Here is a 16094-nt window from a genome sequence, read left to right on the forward strand (position 1 = left end):
ACTCAGACGGGCCTCTACTTTTTGTTTCCTGTGCAGGCCTTCAGCGACCGATACCGACAAGGGATCCGGATAGCACACTGTCTTTAGGCGCGTGACCTGCATACTGAAGCTTCTGTCCATTGCATGATGACACGACTTTCTGAGAGCATCGGTGAAACAGTGTTGCACAATGGCTCTCTTTACTAGTTTGGAGTGGGCTGACTAGTATGGCAGGAGGCCTTTCTTCGCACTGGGTTCATAGCACCAACAGATGTGGTTGTCCTTGAAGGTCAGACGAAGGTCCAAAAACCTTATAGAACCTTCACTTGGAAGCTCATGAGTTAGTAGCAGAGGCTGTAAGCCTGTCGTGAACTTCATCAGCGTTCTATCAATGAGATCCTGTATCATATCTTCATGCCGTTTCACACAACCTCAAAAAGATCGGAGCTCGTGCGAAAGTCAGAATGGTATGTTCCGCTCCTGTCAAACTTTCTGCCCTTTGTAAGAAATCCTGCCATGTCAAGAAAGGGAAGCCGGACTGCATAATCAACCATGAGAACAAATTCGTAGCCTGTTCTGAAGGAGTCGTTTACAAGATCCCTCTACCATGTGGTGCCAGTTACATAGGCCAAACAGGAAGGTGCCTCAACGAGCGTCTGAAAGAACATCGCAGGAAGTTTAGTCAATTGGCAATTGAAGGCCATTTAGCCGAACACTGCAGGTCCTGCAAGTGCAGGGTGCTACTCAAGAAATGCTCTGTTATTTACAAGCACAAAGATCAACTCACCCGGGAAATTGTAGAAGCGCAAGAAATAGCATGGTAAAAGAATGCAGCGCGAAAAAAACAAGGACGAACAGAAGTGTACAGGACAGGGCGCTGACTACCAACACATTTATTCAGAAAGATGAGCAGCTTATATAACGCAGTCCAACACCCACATGACCAAGAAAATAGCAAACGCGTTCAACTATCTAATACAAAAAAACTAAACGAAGTACACAAAATCAAAGTGATACATATCTATAGGTAACGCAAAGTCAGCCAAGAACCGATAAAACCGAGAGGACCACGACGAACCGTAAGGTGCACGCATGGAAAATGATCAGTCAGCGACCTTTGCCGCCAATGCAGCACGAGGCAAAACGAAAACGAAAATAACAATATAGTCACCGAACACTACGTAAAAGTTGAAGCTAAAAGCAGGGTCGGGGCCAAACGCATAACAAAACAATACAAAACGCAACGCAAAAGCTGAGTCAACCGTTCACAGTCAAACTGAGTCAAAAAAGTTGAAAGTTCTCTAGAACAAGAATTAAAAGCAGACGTGATTAAAAAAGACGTGTTTATAGTGGGCCTAGAAAACTGGACTCCTTGTCTGTAAGTAAAATTGAAGGCGTGCTGACGCACTTGTCTCCAGCTTTGGCTGTCATCCTTGCCTCAATGATAACCCTTTCAAATTTCTTTCCGCGCCCGTGCTCTGACAACCGTGCGCGTGTAAAATGGTTCGCACCCTTTGCAAGACTTTCAATGGTCGTCCAGGTGCCCGCCGCTTTTGTTACGGACCCTCCGGCGGTGTTCAAACAATCTCTCGTTGAGACACCTGCCGGTTTGCCCAATATACACTCGTCCACAGCGTCCACAAGGGAATCTCGTAAATGACACATGTAGCACAATGTGTGAGTGGTTCTACATGTCTAATAGGGCAAACCTTCTTCTTTTGCTTTGTCAGCAGTGTACACACTCGTGAAAATTTGCACGGGGCTGAGAAGACAAGGTTTACATTGTTTCTTTTTACAACCTTCTTTAAATTGTGAGACAGCTTGTGAAGATACGGGATGACGGCCAAGGGAGGTCGTTTGGCCTGTTCTAGCTTGCCTGCGTCTTTGCCTTGCACTTTCAATTTCTGGAGAAGAGTCTCTAAAACGCTACTCTACGACCAACGTCACCGTTCTCGGAGGTGCATATCTGGCGGGGCCAGATCGGAGGCGGCGGGCGTTTTGCGAAAATCGCCCAAAAAACGCTCCATGTATCCCGGGCTTAAGGCGAAATGTTCGCGGTCGGCTGGGTCGGGAGAAGTACCCGCGTTTTGTAGACTTTTTCCATATGTTTATGTCTCCGAGGGGCGCGCTTACCCGCTTTTATTATACCAACGAGCTTAAAGCGCCACCCTTTCCCAACGACAACGCTCAAACTCGCTGAATGCAACGACGCAGCAACGCAGACGGCCGGCATTTCCCCTCCAGTATTCGGCGGCAGCGCCGCGCGCAGCCAACCGCTTTTTTTTTTTTTGCTTCTGCACCTCCCATCCAATCCCGCTTCGCTCTTTCCACTACAACTCCTTCTGGAATACTACAAGCATGGAGGAAAAAAAGTTTTTTTTTTCCTCCATGCACGCCAGCAAGCGGCGAGTATAACGAGCAGCGAAACTGAAACACAGGCGGCATAGGCGTTTGACACATTCTCACTTCTAGTTCACGGTGGATGAAGTGCTCTTCCATGGCTCTTTCAGAAACTGGCATAGACGGTGGCGTCAGTTTTATCTCTAGGCAATTTTTAGAAACTCTACGACGACGTAGGCTACAGTTTTTTAAATATTCCGCAGCCATTAAAATACAACCGCCGGAGTGAAAGTTAAAAAAAAATAGTAAAGGGTTTAATTTACAGAAACTTTTTTATTCGGATCATATGTTTCATCACTTTGCATTCTCTATTACTGGCAACTGTTGGCAGTCGCTATGTATGGTGCTGCGATGCGGCAAATCACCGCGCTGCAAATACATTCCAGCTTCCGTACGCAATGTAAAAAGAGCAATAAAATGATTTTAAGTTTTTTTACCCGCCGCGGTGGCTCAGTGGTTAGGGCGCTCGACTACTGATCCGGAGTTCCCGGGTTCGAACCCGACCGCGGCGGCTGCGTTTTTATGGAGGAAAAACGCTAAGGCGCCCGTGTGCTGTGCGATGTCAGTGCACGTTAAAGATCCCCAGGTGGTCGAAATTATTCCGGAGCCCTCCACTACGGCACCTCCTTCTTCCTTTCCTCTTTCACTCCCTCCCTTATCCCTTCCCTTACGGCGCGGTTCAGGTGTCCAACGATATATGAGACAGATACTGCGCCATTTCCTTTCCCCAAAAAGCAATTAAAAAAATGATTATAAAACAAAAACGGAAAGTACATTTCTGCCGCTAGGCGGCCACTGGTACCTTTGGCCATTTGATTTTTCCCGCCTGCAGGCCTGCAGTGTGTGTGCGTGCTTCGGAGGCTGACGTGAACTGCCTTTTCGTCCACGTATTTCGAGGTAGGGTGTTGAAGGGAGTGGGCATATATGACTGGAGAGGTGCGTAGGTTCGTTCACTGCTGTCCGAGTACCGTATCTGACGCATAGGGACAGAAACTGCCTTCGGAGCAAAACTTGTTGTTGGGCTAGTTGGTAAGCCATGATCTCGGAAGAACCAGTGCAAAAAAGGACAAGGAAGAAGGAGGACGACACGGAGAGAGCGCACTTCTGTCCTTCCTCCTTCGTTCTTGTCTGTTGTCCTTGTTTACGCAGGTTCTTCTGAGATCACTGCCTTCGGACGCTCTGCCGAATGCGCTTCATTGTTCTAGATTTGGAGAAAGTCTGGCGCTCACTCACATTTTAAACCAGGTCGTGTTTTAAACCACTTTATACAGTAGGTCATGTTTTAAACGTTTGAAGTCAGAAAGCATGGCGGAAGTTATGTGCGCGTGTTCATGCGCCAGAATGCATTTGTGAAGTGGCAATCGTTGTCCTGAAGTCATCGTTAATGAAAAATACCAGCGCTGCCGTGATGTGGAGACGGGGAGCTTCTCGGCACTACTCACCTGCCTCGAAAGGTACGCAATCCTAGCTATGTCTCGATACGTGCTGGTGTGCATTTTTCAAAGGATATTTTGCGGAAATAGCAGCCTCCGGGCTTGCCGGCTCTACCTAAGTGCCATGACCAGCAGAGCGACAGGCTCCTCTTTCCGTAAAGTATCCAAGGAAGAGACGCAGCACCGAACAGAGTTCGCCGAGTATCATTCGTCTCGCAGCTGTTATTGTTTTGACGAAATGAATGTTGCAGAGTACTGGCGCATGCCGCTTAGGAGCTCAAGTATGTGTTCTGCCAAATTTAAAGTCTTTTAACGCTATTTTGTCAAATTCCTTGCCGCATGGATTATTCACACGCGGTAATTTTTCCGGCCGTGCACAGCGACTGTGTTTTCTGCATAAAATGCATTCCGTATGCCTGACGCCTGAGTTCAACTCTAAGTTTTTCTGCTGCTCAGGCGCTGACCGCTGGTCGTTTTGTGCGTCAGGCCGCTTTGCAGTTGACGCTACCATCTGTTTTAGGTTTTGTGTTTTACAACGGTACCCAGATTAAGAGATCCTGTGCTGTTGAAGCTAGGTATCTTTAGAATGCTTATTCAAGGTTTCAAAAGCTTCATTGTTTGGCTAGAGTGCCCTAATTTCTGAATTTTGGTGTTCTGTAATCGTGATGGTATCAAATGAATGCCTGCAGGGGGAAACAACTACTTCCACATAGGTGCCCACAGCCATAGCTTTCACCTTGCTGCCTCTGGGAAATATTCATGAGCAGTATGGAAGCAAAGGTGTGTTTTAGTTCTTGCTGCGAGCTTCTTTTTAGATTGTATGTTAGGTTCTCTTCGGACCATTTTTCCTTGTTTTCTTCATCGAGGTGCTTCATGAAACGGTAGATAGCCTAACAATGCCCACATTTATTTCTACAGCCCCGGTCAAAGTATACAGCCCAACGGGGTTTCCTTCTGAGCTGTTTAGCATGGCTCCCTAGCACATCATGCAGTCCAAAGTTTGGGAGGATTGAGGACGCAAAGCCATTTTTCTTTCGAGAGATTATGGTTGCTGAGGATGCATACATAACGAGGCATGCTGCAGACCTCGCAGCGAAACCCTTTGAGCTGTATACTTTTGACAGGGACTGTACATCCCTGCTAGTTCGTTGTCAGCATAGGGTTATCGCAAAACAGTGAGTATTGTTGAACATTGTTTTCTGAAATGCTGCATTAAATGAGTGAAGTGCCAAATGTGTGCATGGGTTTGTTTTGTATGATGTGAGTAGGCCAAAAAATGTAGCTTCTCGCGCATCTTCTTTTGGTGTGTCGTGAAGTTGGGAATTTCTAAACATAGGCAGCATCATTTGTTAATAATGGAAAATGGGTTGTTACAAAAAGTAATGCAAAATAAAATCCTTTACTAAATCAACACCCCAACTCACTTGGTGCTCGTTTTAAGACCTGCTTTCATAATTAAATATATTTGTACAGATGTTCGGGCCTCTGTATGACAAACATAATGCAGGTTCACCCATTTACATAAGCCAGTCACAAAGTCCTAATGCATCAGTAAGTATGAATACTTAGACAATCAAGTGTAAAACATGAAAAAAAAAATGTAGACTCTGACTGTAGCATCTGCATTGAAGCTGGCAGCTGCAGCTAGGATCTAGTAAAAGGCATTGATAAAGATGGCATAGAAAGCCTGGAGGGCTAGTTTGTGAGACATCTGGCGCCAAGAGCACACATACAGATGTAGGCAAGTGCAGGTTGAGTAGCTTTTTGGTTTTAATAAATCTTCCATTTCCTCTACATTAGAAAGGCCTGTACATTCTCTTATGCCAGTGCAGACTGTATTAAGCAGAATATCCAGATGTGTGGTTCGTAACCCTACTGATTCTTTCTTTTTTTGAAGATGTAAGTGTTCATTGGTCTTTTTCTAACAATAGCTGGCATCCAAATTATTTAAAGCATTGGCCACAGTGTAATCAGTAGCATTTACCTGCTGCTCCTAATCCGTATGTCTGTCACTTGCAAGCAGAGGAGGATATTCCACCTCACCGCTTCTTGCATTGCATTAGAAACTATGAGCGAAAGGCAACGGCTTCCAGAAGTGTGCACATGCCCACGGGCCAGTCATGGTTGTGGAAGCTGCCGCCTCACTAGCATAGGTTCGGCTCCACTCTACGAAGTTGTGAGATGGAGCGTACTAGCAGTGTAGGTAAAGTGCCAGACTGGGTGTTTAAAGTGTTTTTTTTTCTGGTATAAGCATGCATTGAGGTACCTGCCTAATTTTTGAAAATCTTTTATTATTTTTGGAGCAATCGATGAAGCCGCAACATTGAGCAGTGGTTAATCCCTGCTCTTTCCATGCAGCCCATCGACGACGAACAAGTGCTCTTGGACTAAACCATTGTAACCGCTTCGAGAGCATACATCACTGTGCTGCTGCAAGGGTGATACACGTGTCGGCGCAAGTTGTTCCTCCTGCACCTCCCCCTGCGCATGCATGGCCTGGACTGACGTCACCATTCAGCCAGAAAAGGCTGCGTTGGTTGACAAGGGTCGTCATTTTGGAGCAATCCAGACAGCCGCAGCATTTAGCAGCGGTTAATCCCTGTTTCATCCATGCAGGTACGTGCTGGCTGTTTTCTTGCCTGTTAAAGAAAAGAACGTAGTTCTTGTTGCTGTATTGCTGCATATTTGACGAAAGGGATGTCATAAACCACCGTCAACAATTAAGGAAGTGGAAAAGGCACTGTATGAGATGTCTGCTCATTTTGATGCCAAGCATGATGAACTGAAAGGTACACTGAAAACAGTGATTGAAACAGAGTTGCAATCAGTAAAAGAATCTATGAGCTTGAGCGGTGAAAAGTTTGAGGCTTTCAAATCTGAAATCATGGAGACGAGGAAGGAACTTGCTGCTACTAGAACAGAAAATGAGGAAATCGGAAATAACAACTGTTCGACATCATAATTAAAGAAAGTAACGAAGGAGTTCACTGATGTGCAACAATACAGTCGAAGAATTAACCTCCAGATAAAAGGTGTTCCTGTGGTGATGGGCGAGAACCTCGTCTCCACCTTGAAAACAATATCGGAGTGCCTGAACTCGAAAGTCGATGAGTCTGACATTGAGGTCATTTACCGTGTGCCCACAAAGTAAACAGATGAACAAAACATAATTGCCAAATTTTTTTCTCTTACTGTGTGGGATAAACTTCTGGACAATGCTAAGAAACAAAGTCTGAATGTTCCTCACTTGGGGTTTGAGGGCGAGATGCCCATTTACGTGAATGAACACCTATGTCCTGCAAACTAAGTGCTCCTAGGAATGGCACTGAAAGCAAAGAAGTACAAAAAGTGGAAATTGACATGGGTATCAGATGGGAAAATTCTGATGCAAAAAGTTGAAAATTGAAATGTTATACTCGTGATAAGTGGAGAAGACTTGCGACAAATTCTTTAACACAATGGCTGTCGGTATTATGCAAATCGAGCGAATCTGGAGAGAAAGAGAAATCTTCAACCCCTATTGATCATATCTACTGTGACAACGAAATGACCGTGCGCATTGGCGTTTGTGAAATAACTATTGCTGATCACTGTCCAACCTTTCATGTTTTTACCACACAGTTACATGCATCCATATTGCAAAATGTACTCTCGAGATATAAGAACTCGAGTGAATTATGCCAGTGCCCCAAACCTCTTGTAGGGCACTGAGTTTGAAAATTCCATGACAGTGGCGTCAACACAAAATGCGAGAAGTCGAGGGTGAACAAGATAGTGAACAAGGGAGCCGTAGTGCTCCCGAAACGTCTTTTCATCTTTTGACTTTGGCCAGTGACCAGCAATCTGCATTAGAATGCGAGAACTTCATCCATTCCATATCAAACACTATTATGAAATCCACACGCGAAGGCGCACTTCGCAACTACAAAGAAGCTGTGCACCCATGGATTAATGATTGTATACTTTGTGTTCTAAAGAAAAAGATTCCATTTATCACAAATGCAAGCAAAAGAAAACAGTTATTATCGCGGAAAATTCAAGCATTATACCAACCTTGTCACGAAACTCAGCATTGATTCGAAACAAGTGTGGAAAATTGTAAAGGATGTCACAGGACTTGGACAAATAAAACGCATTACCCCTGATGGCTGTTCCGTGCAAATTGTTAATGATTTTAATAGCTACTTTGCTAATATTGCTGAAACCCTTGCAAATCAGTTCTCGTCTTATTCCACTTATACATATTAACCCACCTAGGGCTGTCCACAACAACCTTAATCTAAGTACGATTACTGTCGAGGGCATTGTATCTGTTTTAGGAACACTGCCGGTTAATAAAGCAGTTGGACATAACAATATTCACACCGCAATATTAAAGTACAACAAACATGTGACTGAGTCTAGATGCTGTCCAAATATTCTCAAAGTAGCCAAAGTTGATCCTGTTTATAAAAGTGGGGCCCAAAACGATCCAAGCAGTTATCGATCGATATGAGCACTAAGTATTATCAATAATATTTTTGAGAAACAATTCGCTGCTGAGCTAAGAATATTTGTTAGAATAACATAATCTCTCTTCAGCAGCATGGCTTTGTCCCAAATAGGTCTACCTCTACAGTGGTTCTAACACTTTCCCATTTGATAAATTCAGCTCTCCATAATAACAAAATTGCAATCAGCATTTTTTTAGACCTGAAGAAGGCATTCAAAGTGTATCGCATTTGATACTATTAAAAAAAATTTTCCGCTTATGGGCTTTTTGATGATACGCTGAAATTTTTCACAAATTACTTATCATCTTGACAATAAAAAGTGGTAAATAAAAATTATGAGTCTAAATATGGGAACATAAAATGCCGAGTTCCCCAAGGATCTGTTCTGGGGCCTATACTGTTTTCCCTTTATATGAATGACCTTCCATGTGCAGTTTCATGCTCCATGATTCTCAGTATGCAGACGACACTGCCCTCATGTTCACAGGTAATTCGTTGTCTGCAGTGCAAAATGGCATTATGAAAGATTTATTGGGCATTTCAAACTGGTTCTCTAACAATCAGTGGACTGAGCATCGGCTCTAGCTGCTATTCTTTTCAAGTTGTGAGACATAGGTGAGACAAGTTATGTCTCACAACTTGATAAGAGTAGGAGCTAGAGCTGGTGTGAGTAGTATTCCCTGCTGCAAACAAATTCCAAATCTCACAAGAGCATCAGTCGGGAAGGGCTGTCACCTGCATTCTACAGTGCCACAAACATATGGTGTACAGAATGGAGCTATCCTGTGGACTATGTTATATCGGCCAAAGAGGGAAATGCCTAACTGACTGTCGAAGAGAACACGAACGCTTCTTAAAGCCACCTCCCAAACGCATTGTGGTCATACATTGGCTGCCATGCAAAAGCTGCACCCCTGTTTTCAGCCGGACAACTTTAGTGTACATGCATAAGGACCACTGAATGTGGGAGATTGTTGCGGAGGCGATTGATTCATCACGAGCAATACAAGTGCTTTGGCAAACCTTCTGTTGCGCTCACACTAAGAGAACTAGACTACCTCAGCAGCTTAAATGACAGAGTGGTGGTTTTTGTACATTTTTGAACATTTTTCTGTTAGTTTTTATTTACCATTGTTTTTGCCCCATGCAGTCAATTTCTGATGCAGTGCCACATGTTTGTTCTGCTCGTTCTTCACTTACTTATTGCGTGACAGTGATAATGGTCATCAATCGGGACTCAGCACCGTGTCTATCTGCTTCGTACATCTTGTCGTAATCGTGCTGTGGCTTTACCTGATGAGCATCTACCGACTAGCTCGAGAAAGTAGCCTTTTACATTGTGAAGCCATTTTGCAGGCTACATGCAAGAGCAGGAGTGTGGTCAGTGGTATGAAGCCTCATAGAAAAGGAACTTGCATTCATACTTCCAATATTCACAAAAATATACAGTTTCTTGGCATGACTTTTTCTCCAAAACAGTGTAATGTACTAAACATGCGTCATGAAATGAGGAGCTCATGATTTTTAGATTGAGCATTTCAAGTTCACTGAGAGCAGTTTTTTGAAGCAGTTTGGAGCCTTTGCTTTAAGAATGCATTAAATTACTAGTGCAGTGCAAGTGTTTCCCATCTCGCATGTTGCTGAAAATTGTTGGTTTTCTAGCCTCAGCTGCGTCCAGAACATATGAACACACTTAAGCAGTGCCAGAGGGTTTTACAATCAAGATCCCATTTATGGAATGGGGTTATGCTGCCGCTGTTTTTTCTCTTTTCTACTGATTGAGTGAGCCTGGTACTAATGGCATACAGGTTAATTTTTAATTACAATATACGAGCAGTGTTTGTTGACTTGTAAGTGAACAAAAAGTGCAGCAGTAAGGGTACAGTACTGCATGTAAAAGTGCTTATTCTTGCATGTAAAGGATTGTTTTTAGCTATGAATTGCTTTCTCGAAAGTGATCAGAGCCACATTGGCTCTACTGGCATGAGAGCCTGTGGGACCACTGCTGTTCTTTGAAGAGCCTCACTTGTTGTCACTAGATGCTAGATTGGAAACAGTAGGTGCATTAGTAGCATCTCTGTTTACGAATAATTAATTATACTAGTTGAAGCCTTCTTTATTTATATGGGAGCCCTTTTTTTTCTTTCTCGCTGTAACTGCATCTCGGCCTACTAGTTAGTAATGGATACCCCTCGAGAATGAAGTGCATAGGCCCCCATACGAGGCCCTCTAGCCAACAGTGCCAGCATATTGCAATGACAGCAGTCAACAGCCTTGTACATATTCGCATAGCAATGTAGATGACTAGCACATACAATGTCAACATTTAAAGTGCGCTGTCATGAGAGAAGGTCATACTTGACCTCCTGCTTTCCGGTCATGCAACTGAAGGCCGTGGGGGCATATTCATGTGCAAGCATGCCCTCTTCATTATGCTGCTGGGGAGTCAGTTTTCTCTTGTCAGCTTCTTGTGGTGCTACAGGTGTTTGTTCTGATTTGATTGGTCATGTGTTCAAGGTGGTGGAAGTTATATCACTTTATGTCATGGCGGCCTTTTTTTTCTATATGTTCCTATATAATTTAGGGAAGTGGCTATTTATATTATTTAACTATGTGTAGCGTATTTTCCTTTCCAAATGAGCACACTTGTAGGAATTTTGTTCTGCAATCAGCTGCAAATTTTTTTGAACCGGCAGGATCTCGCATGGTTTGAATTAATGACTATTCAAATCAAAGTAGGCATATTTTTGGAACTGAACAAGCTTAAATTTTGTAGGCTTACGAAACTGTTAGGAAGGTGCTTACGTCTGTACCTTAGCATCATGAAGTCTCCTTTGCTGCTCAAGTCTACAGTGGCACAATGCTCGAGATCTATGATAATGCAGGGCGTATATCTGAAGTACTGGCAGGAACGATTACACTGTCCAAATGCACAGGGGAGTCCGAGTGCTCAGTGTCATGGTTAAACATCTGCACAATGTAAAGACTCAAGTTGATGTCCTCTTTGTAACTTGCTGTCCAATTAGCACTTAGGTAGGTTTGACCAATTGTTCAGAATAAAAATAGCATTTCAGGTCGTTGTAAAGCAGTAGAGTGAAGCACTTAAAAACTGCTCTGGGAATGTATTTAGCAAAGTAGAATTTTGCACAAGTTGATGAAACACGGAGGAAACAATGCCGAGAAGGTAGGACCTGTCAAGTGCTGAAAAAACAATGTCTATTGCGTACGTCCTTCTCAGAAAATGACTGCATCTGCTTACAAGCTGCAATAGTAGGAATGTGATAGAACACGTACTTGCATATTGCAGAGCAAATTTCCTAGTAGAAAACAAAACCTACAGAAGGGTAAAAAATAGCCAAGGAAAGCTCAAAGTAACAGGATACCCACCTTGCAAACAACCAGCATGAAGCATTTTTCGTTACCAGTTGGAAGCATTCTTTTGACACGAGAGCATGAAATGAATGACACGCGAAACAATTTATATTAAAGGCCAGCTCGGGGGGTTTTTTGAACATGTTTTGGTGGTAGTCACATCACATTCTATAGTCTCCTCACTCTGGTTTAAAAAGCCGTTTTTCAAAATACCAAGTAGAAGTATTTCAAAGGATGAAAACCCAGGAAACCTAAATCGTGTTTCGACCAAACAATGACTCCACGGGAGACCGCCACCCTATGACATCACAGATATTTACACAAAGTCTATCTTGTGCTCATTGATTGGCTGAGCTGGTGAGTGCAAGTGCGAGCTTGGGTCATTATTTGTCTGAAATGACCAGAAACCAGCTCTACACTTTTGTCGTTCAGCAGAGCAAATATCGATGGTCGTGCATCCATTGGCATCACACACGCATTGTTGCCCTCTGCCAGATATTGCCATGATGTGGGAAATTTGAAAGTTCTTTGCACTGCAATAGAACACCTGCCCACTGCGAAACTTGGCACAAAGGATCAAAAAACTGTCGAGAACATACTGTGAAAGTTTTAGTATAAACAGGCTAGATAGAAAAAAACGCGAGTTGGGGGGGAGGGCGTGATTAAAGCGGATTTTTAACATTGAGTTTTAAGGGAAACCAACCAAATGGTCTTGCTTTGTTCGTCCTATCTTAGAATTCATCATAGCTGAGTTCGTATTAATGGAAGTCTATTGTAGTTACTGCAGTGCTGTGTGAAGGGAGCACGCTGTGTGTTCCCGTTCGAGCCATAATACACATGCGTGAACCCACTGCAAAGCATGCTGTCACTGTCTGCAGTTCAGAGACACTGCAGTCCTTAAGGGCAATTCCGGGAATTTTTTGAGAGTCATGTATTGTGGTGAAACATTGGCTCCGAGTTTTCCTCCCAATCCTGATTATTTCTTGCAAGTATGGCAGTCTGTGCGGAATTCGTTCCTTTCCCTATCCATTTTAAAGTTTGCTGTTTCCTTAGCCTCAGTTCCGGTGATTTCTGTGGGCAACAATACATTCGCAACGATCACAAACATTAGGCACACGTTATTACTCTGCCCGCATGAAGAATCAATTTTCGTACTTGTATTAGGTCGCCTAAGGCATGTTATGAATTGGGGTCATTGCCAGTCAGTATTTCTTCCATTGAATGCGCATACGAGTGTTCTCTGAACAATGTTCATGAGAGCATTGCTGCATTGACCGAAGCATCATCCTTGATTGTAAACTGATGTATGTTCGGTTTTCTGCTTTAGAATAGTTCCACTTGGGATTTTGAAATATTGCTTCTTGTGCCAGAGATAGGAGAGTCCAAGGAATGGGATGCGCTTATTCAGTCAAGATATTGGAAAACTACCTGAAGTTGCCCCTTTGTTGGGTTTTCTCTCTTTAAACTGATCCGCAGCACATTAGAAAAAACACGGAGTGAGTCGCTCATTTCGCACGCCTCACATTACCCGATTGCTTCTTGTACGTTAAAGCTATTGTTTGCCTTTTGAGACCAAAGCCGAAAAAAACATGCAAAAAAAAAATAATCATAAATCATTCAGTTGCCGTAGGTGAATTCCACGCTGTGACTCTCATCACACCAAAGATAAAAAGCGCATTACACGAAAGAAAAAAATAGATAAAAAAATTTGGCACCTCTAGTTTTAAAGAGGCAAGGAGTTTCCAGGAAAAATTTTGACCGGGCACTAATGCATAAATTGGGAAGTGTCACACATGTCTGCATTGCATCTGTTGCCATTTAGAATGTTTATACTGCTTAACTTCTCGCTATCTTTAGTGGTTTTTCACAGTTTTTTGTTTCAAGTCTAGTTTCCTTGGCATTACTCTTTCGAATGTGCGTCAGATGAAAGGCAATTTTTTTTGCTTCTCTCACATTTATCTTCTAATTTTGTGTGCCACTTGGTCTATAGATCTTGTTTATGTCATTTTTCAGGCATTACAGAAGTTTCTTGCAGTCCGGCCAATATTTTGACCCATATAAGTGCTGCTATATACCTGGTGGTAAGTTGGCCGCGTATTTTGTTGTTGTCTTATACTGAATGAGGTCACTCCGCGCCAAACGATCCAGACTTTGTGCTTGACTGAGTTTGATTTCTTAAAAAAAACTCATTCTTAGTATGTACTGTCGCAGATTTTCCCACCTTGTTTTTGCCAGAAAAAAAATATTTCATGGCAAGGCCGTCATTTTAAGTTTACAAGCGGAGCAGAGCCTAATTGTTCGAAATCTTGTAAAAATAAACGTTTTTACGCATGACTTAAAATTTTTCGTATAAATAAACGACATTGTGCTTTCGTATCCAAAAAATTAAACGAACATTTTTTCTTTCAGTCTTTATATAGAACAAGAAAGAAGGTACAAACATATGAAAATTTGTAATTCTTGTCCAATTTATGTTCTCATAGTAGTCATTTCAGCTATTTCTCTGATTTTTTCAAAAGGCAAAGAAGCCGATAAAAATTTTTTGAGATGAAAAACATGATGCGTGTCAGCAAAAAAATTGTAAATTTGATAAAAATTTTTTTCAGGTATATGCAGCCGTCAATTGCACAGTGAGTAAAAGTGTAATTGGAACAATTATTGTTTTGTGCGAGAAAATAAGTTTGCAAGTTGAGTCGCTGCGTTCAACCCCGGCATTGTTCGCGGCTTGCTTGTACCTGCAGTACACGCTATAGCTGGCATCAAGGACACACATGAGCTTTGCGGCATATGGTGCTCCAAGTGGATGCTCCTCATGTTTTGCTTTTGAAAGGTCTGCTGGCATGTTCATTCACATTTTGTCGCTTTTAACTCTTAGGTTGTTGAGCATGACGTAAGTCCAGCATGCACCATTGAGAGACAGATGAAGGCCTGATGCGGTGAAACTTTTGTTTTCCTTTTAATGATAGCACTTTTGAAACTGCCTAGTGAGTCCACCTTCATTTTCTTGAATTATTTGTTGGGGCGCTCGGAGCGCTACGACACGCTCGATAGTTTTCTCTACTCCACCCACGTAAACAGCTCATAGAAGGTCAGCATTTGTCCTTTGTACGGCCTCTGAATACTTTCTGTTGCTGGCAAGGGCTTCATAGTTCCACCAATGCCGTCGCAAACATGACTACAATGTGACGTGGCGAAAAATCCGTTCCGCTGAACTTTTGAAATCATTTTCATGGTAGCAGAGATTTTAACTGATTGCTCAGACTGCAAAGTGTGCTTTGCAGCTCAGTACCGTTTGTGTTGAGGTACAATAGTCGTTCTGCCATGCGGCCACTTCATTTTTACTTTTTGTAAACGGGCCCTTCAGCAGATGTATGTATTACCAAAGCTGGCTGTATGGAATCCCAGCACTCCATTGTATTCGAGCAGTGGAGTGCTGGTTTTTGTATACTTGCAGCCGGAGGCAAAATGTGCTGCAAGAAGCACGGAGCAATGTCGATGTTGAAGGCAAAGGCTCAGTTTGCCAAATTGTTTTCTATATTAAAAGAAAATGTGCTCTGATTAAACTTCTAGCAATAGATGCCATTAAATGGTGCCATGCAACTTGCTATATTTCATAATTTCACTAAGATGACCTGATTTTGCAATTGACAGCTGAATTTATCTCAAAACGGGAATTTTCTCAACCTAATAGAATTTTTTTGCTGACTTGTCTTATGCTTTTGCTCTCTGAAACATTTTTATCTACTTCTTTGCCTTCTGGACACCTTAGAAAGATGGAATGACGACTGTAATAACAAAAAATTTGATAAAGGATTCAATGTTTACACACCTTCTTTTATGTTTTGTTCAAAAGAAAGTATGTTCAATTTACTGCATATGAATGTGCAATGTTTTTTATATATATAAAGAAATTTTCGCAATCATGCATAAGAATGTTTATTTTTACAGATTTTTTCGCAAGCCTAGGTTTTGCTACCGCTTCCAAACGTGAGATGGTGTCCAGAACATGAGAAAATTTATTCCGCCAAAATCAAGGTGGGATAATGTTTGTCGTAGTAATGCAATAAGCCAGGATTTTTAAAAAGAAATCGAATATGTTCGATTGCTAAGCCTGGATCAGTTGGCGTGGAATGCCCAATGTCATATAAATGTCAATTGTGTGCTGTTTTGAAGCAGTATTTATATTTTCGTAGCTCGAGTAATACTCCAATGTAGGTAGAATGCAATTTGTTCTGCTTTCATAATTGTAATGGTTCCATATCGCGGCCTTTAGTTTTGCATCTTGTGTGGGAACTTGCATTGCTTTCTAACTAATTTTTGCTGCAGGCATCCATCCATCCCATATGGATACTGCTGCTCTTGAGCAACATACTCAACTGGACCAGTGGAGTGGTATCGCTGTTTGTACCTTTGGTAA

General features: G+C 42.5%; 1 protein-coding gene across 12 annotated transcripts in view; it reads left to right on the forward strand.

Annotated features, from left to right (window-relative positions):
* The first annotated feature begins 3282 nt into the window (after positions 1 to 3282).
* The window catches only part of LOC144115169 (uncharacterized), a 41753-nt gene continuing 28941 nt past the window's right edge, over positions 3283 to 16094 (forward strand). For 2 of the 12 annotated variants that reach the window (XR_013311285.1, XR_013311286.1), the window contains exons 1-3: positions 3283 to 3833; positions 6171 to 6428; positions 13691 to 13758. The gene's annotated coding sequence lies outside the window, so the exon portion shown is untranslated. Of the gene's footprint in view, positions 3834 to 4501; positions 4593 to 6170; positions 6429 to 13690; positions 13759 to 14283; positions 14309 to 15654; positions 15713 to 16003; positions 16091 to 16094 lie in introns of those variants that run through there. The other 10 variants (XM_077649377.1, XM_077649376.1, XR_013311290.1 and 7 more) reach the window with 9 other exon arrangements.

Source organism: Amblyomma americanum, chromosome 1 (genome assembly GCF_052857255.1).
Source record: "Amblyomma americanum isolate KBUSLIRL-KWMA chromosome 1, ASM5285725v1, whole genome shotgun sequence".
NCBI lineage: Eukaryota > Metazoa > Arthropoda > Arachnida > Ixodida > Ixodidae > Amblyomma > Amblyomma americanum.